The sequence below is a fragment of the Tupaia chinensis genome, unplaced genomic scaffold (assembly GCF_000334495.1).
Source record: "Tupaia chinensis unplaced genomic scaffold, TupChi_1.0 Scaffold000318_1, whole genome shotgun sequence".
NCBI classification, from domain to species: Eukaryota; Metazoa; Chordata; class Mammalia; order Scandentia; family Tupaiidae; genus Tupaia; species Tupaia belangeri.
In genome coordinates, this window is record NW_006159811.1 from 3,516,009 (window position 1) to 3,522,008 (window position 6,000).

Below are 6,000 nucleotides of genomic sequence, written 5' to 3' on the forward strand. Positions count from 1 at the left end.
GTATTTTATAAGAAGTTTTTTAAAAACGTCTTACTAACAAAATTATTAGAAAATGATAATGGGCTGGCCACATAGTGCATTGGTTGAGCACTGTCTGTTGGAAGCTGCCCAATCCTACATGGCAAACTGCAATTCAGATCCTGGCCTCAGCAGTTTGAAAACACACCCATTGCATATGTGTGTGCCCTAAGTCCCAAAAGGCTGGAGAATTGGAGGAAAAATGAATTGCAGTATGACCATACCTCATTGTGGGGAGCAGGGTGCCGTATTCTTTCATTTGTATTAATTTGTGCTTTAATTTGTGTCCCATAGCTGTTGAGGTCTGTACTTTCATGTTTATTTTATGTGTCAATAAACTATAATAATTGCTAACTAAAATATGGAATATTTGAGGCCAGCAGGTGGCATGGTAGTTAAGGTACTAGACTCCCACATGGCCGACCATGGTTTGAGCCCCAGATCTGGTGGCTTGAAAATCATGCTAGGTGCATGTAAGTGCATGCCTCAAATCCCTAGAGGGGAATGGAAAAGGGATTGTAGCATGGCCATCCCCCTTTGGGGGTGATTTCTCACTTTCCCTCTCACTGTCTCTTTCTCTGATTAGCACACATGCCCTATGGCAAAATCTTCAAAACTATAGGTATATTTAGTTTGGAAGATGGGTTTTTATTGTCTAGATGCAAATAATTTTACTAGTAATTTAATATTTTTACTTGTAATTTTTTTCTATCATGTTATAAGGGATATAAAAATACCTAGCTCAACTGTAGTAGATAACACTTGTTTAGGAACACAGAAAGGATACAGTTCTCTAGAATTACTTTATACTGATATTTTACTGAACGCAAAGAAAAACTAATATTCAAGGTCACAATCAAGGTCTGGATTAGTGTTCAGAGAGTAAAGATTACTTTTTCTTCCATGGAATCCAAGAGAATCAACTTAGTCCTTGGACTTAAGATTTATTTTTGTGAATCCTTAAATGTTCAAGATATCTACTCCATGGAATCCAAGAGAATCATCTTAGTCCTTGGACTTAGTATTCACTTTTGTGAATCCTTAAATGTTCAAGATATCTAATGGACCTCACTTCTGGACATGCGGGAAAGTTATAGAAGTATCAGCTTTCTATTTTAAAGAGATTGAAAGGGGCTGCAGAATATAACTTGTAAAAGTAAGATTACTCATTTTCTGTGTCATAGAATAATCTAGTGTTAGTGACAACCTGCCTATGGCTAAATCAGCATTGAAATTTAAGAAAGGTAAATTTTTCACAGCGCCATCTCAATGCCAAATGCACCAGAAGACTTGGTGGTTTTCTGAGTAATTGTGTCCTGTATTAGTCATGATAAATCTATTGACCTGAAGTTTGATTCTTAAGATCTCTTGAATTTGTAATTCCATATTGGAATTACATGGAATTACAAATTCATTGTCCCCCACCCTCAGACAATCTGCTTCACAAGCTGTCTTTTCTATTTTGGTAACTGTCGCTTCGTCCTTTTTGCTGTGTAGGTCAAAAACCTTTGAGTCATAAATGATATCTTTCTGTCAGACCCAGTTCATCTTTAAATCTTCTTAGCTCTAATTCCAAAACATATCCAGAATCCAATCTCCATTAGAGCCATCCTAGACCAAACTGCTGTCACCACTTGCTTGAATGAGTAGCCTCTGAACGATTTTTCTATTCTTGTCCTTGGCAAGATTGATCGTGTTAAAACAGGTTGGCCTATGCCACACCGCCACTTAAAATTCTTAAGAATGAGTACCTCCTTCTGCTCAGAGTAGAAATCTGATCTTGGTGATCTTCTCCAAGGGTTTGTAAGATCTCACCCGGCTCTGCTCTCTGACTTCATCTTCCATTTGTCCCTTCCCTACTCGACATGGTCACACTGGCTCTGCTGTTCCTTAGTCACATCAGCTTACTCTCACTTCAGCATTTCTTCACTTGCTGTTCCCTATTCCTTAGTCAGATCAGCTTACTCTCACTTCACTTCAGCATTTCTTCACTTGCTGTTCCCTCTGCTTGGAGTGTTCTTCCCTTCCTGAGTTGCTTCCTGGCCTTCTTCAAGCCTAGTTCTTTTTTTTTTTTTTTTGAGAGGTTTTTGTTATAGGGCGCGTGTGCTCGCCAGAAAGAGAGAGACAGAGATAGAAAGCAAGAAATCAACCCCCAGGGAGGATGGCTATGCCGCAGTCCCTTCTCCTCTATTCTCCTCTCCGGATCTTTGGCACACATGCACACACACCTGGCCTGAGTTTAAGCCACCGGGTCCAGGACTCGAACTGTGATCGGCTACATGGGAGTTTAGCGACATAGCTGCTTTAGGTTTGTAAAACTCCCTATTACCTTTTTATGCTTTCATTTTTCTCCCAAAGCACTTGTGATAATATGTCTCTTTCGTGTTAGGATAAACTTTGTCTTGTTTCCTGTCGTGTCATTAGCAGCTAACATAGTGTCAGAAACCTAGAAGAATCACTAAGTTTGTTGAACAAAGAGGACAAATTTTTCACAAAATAATTTTTGTTTTATCAATTAATTCATATAAAGAGCTATAAGTGACCATTTGGGGGTCTGGTGGCTTGGTGGTTAAGGGCACTGACTCCCACGTGGCCAACCGCGATTTGAATCCCAGACCTGGTAGCTTTCTCACTTTCTCTCTCTCATTCTGTTCTTCTTTGGTCAAATGAAAAGAAATAAGAATGGTCAAATAAAATCACATTTTTTTTTAAAAGAGACCATTTGGTTGCTGTATATCAGATAGTATAAAGATGGCCGGAATCTTATTTGAAGGGTACGGTACTTATCGAAGAACAGAAAACCTTTTGTTTTTAATACTAGTGACTAGGAAGGCAACATCTTCAAATTAGTTATAAAATGCTGTTCTGTCCTGGGCCTGAATTACTTTTCTCTGGAATTTGCCTTTGGGCACAATATTCTATTGAATAGAATACCGTAGAATCTTTCGTGGTTGGTAGGTAGGCTAAGTACTTGGGAGACGCATGTTTTTTATATCACACATAGCAAAATAAATGTAAGACTTGAGAAGTTATCATTTGTTTGGCTTTTGACATTGAAATGTTTTACCTATAAGCGCACTGAGAATGATTGGAGATGGAGATCTGTCAAATAGACTTTTGCTTTACTATTTTTTTTTTTTGTATCAAGTACTTAACACATTGAGGCAAAGCTTTAGAATATTTTATTTGTTAATGTATTGGGCTTTTGGGGATGTCGTTATTTGTTCTACTTGGTGTGTTGCAAGTCATTCGAACCTTTCTTTTGCCTTTAATTTTTTGGGGGATACTTTTGTTAACACAACTGAAACAGTTTAGACTTGTAAGGTGACTGGTGCTTAATATGTTTGCCTAATTAGCTTTTGGCTAAGAATTCAAACCCATTAAGTAGCTAGTTAGTCGATATTTCAAATAAACACATCTGGCCCAACAATGAATGAAGGTTTTTCCTTTGCGAGGGTGACAGATGTGGTGATGGTTCCCCCTGTTCTCTCACTTAAATAATTAACAGCACTCTGGTGGAGTAACCCTAGACAGACAGCTTCAAAGCCAGATGCATAGTCTCAGAGCTGGACTCAAAGACATGTGCCTCATCTCATTAGCCTGCTCTAGCAGCTCCTTTCTTTATGCTGCTTCCCAAGTTGAATTTTGTTCGAGGATTAGTCTTTTAAACACTTAGGGCTTGTGGATTTGATTTAACAGGGTTAACATGAAGATATTTACTTGAAGATAGGGACTGAGAATGGAGCAGAGTAGCTGGCACATAGGCCTACATTTAGAAATTGATGTAATAGAATAAACAAAAACATACCTGGATAAATCTGTCCAGGCATATCTTTGTTGAGTATACTTGGATCTTCAGAGAATTTTCTTTGACAGAGATCTACATTTGTTGAATTTGTTTACTTGATAAAGATTTTTAGGCTAAAATAAGCAAATTCTTAGTATGTAAATAGAAAGCATGTAACGGTAGTAGTGAAGTTGCTCTTTTCAATTTCTTTCTCTTGACATTGTTTGCTTTTAAAATGCCACATGATTGGCCCAGCCTGTAGCCTGATGGTTAAGGTCACTAGGTCCTACATGGCTGACCTTATGGTTTAAGTCCTGGACCTGGCAGCTTGAAAAACATGCTAGGCCTGTGCATGCATGCCTAAAATCCTGAAAGGAGGGAGAAATAGAGAAGGTAAGGAGGAATTGCAGCATGATCATGCCCCATGAGGGGTGCTTTCTTGCTTTGTCTCTCTCTTTCTTCCTCTCTCCTTCTCACTCCCTGGTTGGCTCATTCACCCTCTGGCAAAGTTAAAGAAAATTTCAGGAGACCAGCAGGTGGTGTGGTAGTTAAGATACTGGACACTCCCACATGGCCGACCACAGTTCAAGTTTTGGACCTGGTAGCTTGCTTTCTCACATTCTCTTTCTCTCTCTGGTCAAATTAAAATAAATGAATGAATAAATAAAAATAAACAATTATCTAAAAAATTCATATGATTAAACAAGTTGTCTTACTAAGAAAAATCTGTAAATTATTTAGCTTATTTCCACAAAAAGTTCAATTGCACCAGTATGTCTTCTTTAGATTTTAATAGGATGGATTCTCTAAAGCTCTTTGAATCATCCCCATTTCAGGGCAATAGCTTTACAGTTTAATGTACAGGTATTCTCCAGTCCTGGCAGTCTAGGCTTCTTCTTTGACCCTTATTTCTTGAGACATCAACACCAGCATAGGTACTGTCCAGTAATTGACATCTGAAACCTGTACTTAGGAAGACTAGAACAAACTGGGTAAATATACATAAACACACTGTGAAGAAAGAAAAACAGAACAGAAAGAACCAGAGCCTTACCTTACAGCTTGTTTGATAGAGATGATTTAAGGAGGCATATGGTACAGTTAGATGTGCTTTCAGAAACATTGGCCAGAATCTTCTGGCAAATATGAAATAATGTCTAAGTCAGATGAAGCTATAGTATTAGTTCTCTGAAAAGACAGTATGGGAAGACACTTGATGGAGTGTTTTGAGTAAGAAGTGGTAGGGTATCAGTGTATGTGAAAACTATCAAATATTTGATATTGAAGGATCATTGAGATGAACAGTGTGGCAGACTTGAGGTTCGAGCCCGACTTGGTAACAGAATCTTTTTTTTTTCCCTGTCAACATTGTTATTTTAAAAATATTAAATCAAATTGATTTTCCCAGCTATAAAATTAATTCCTTCTTTTTTCTTTATTTTATTGTGTGATTTCTCATTTACATTTAATCATTGCACATCTTTATAGAGTACAATATGGTTTTGCAAAGCATGCATGCAGTGCATGTCAGTCAAGTCAAAGATATTACTATGTACATCATCCTCAATGGATTACTTTCCATTCTTGTGTCTGTTAATTTTTTTTTCCCTAAACCCATTAATTCTTCTTGTTTTACTGATTGGGCAAAATCAGCCTTGACCTCACTTCTCTTTTTTTCCAAACCATGCTTATATATGTCCCGTGTGTGTGTGTGTGTGTGTGTGTGTGTGTGGTGTTGGATGGGACTTGTTTTTTTTTTTAGAAAGTCATTATGCCAGGCCATGAGTTATATCTTTGTTTTGAATCTAAATATTAGACTTGTTGAGGTGGGTTAAAGCTGAGGACCATCTCCGTGTTTGTTTTGTTTGTTTGTTTTTATTTCTCTACTGTGTCCCCTTTACACCCTTGCCCAAGAGTGTGACTTTAATCTTTCATTTACATGGAGTATTGATTAGTGATGCTATGAGTATGACAAATTCACTTCATCTGCATTACATCTCCATCCTATGTGTTATATACAGTTCTGGGCAATGTCTTGTAAGAGGAACAGTAATTAACTTGAGCACCTGTAAGGATAGCCAACAAGATATTGCCAAGGATGGAAATGTTAAATAGGATACAATTTAAACTTCTGAAAAAAGATATGATTCAGGGATTAAGGGATGATGCACTAGCTCTCTTTAAACATCGGAAGA

The 6,000-nt window shown here is 37.7% G+C and overlaps 1 protein-coding gene across 1 annotated transcript in view; it reads left to right on the plus strand.

Moving 5' to 3' along the window:
* ANTXR2 (ANTXR cell adhesion molecule 2) overlaps window positions 1–6,000 on the plus strand; it is a 175,100-nt gene that overhangs the window by 53,844 nt on the left and 115,256 nt on the right. The window lies entirely within an intron of this gene.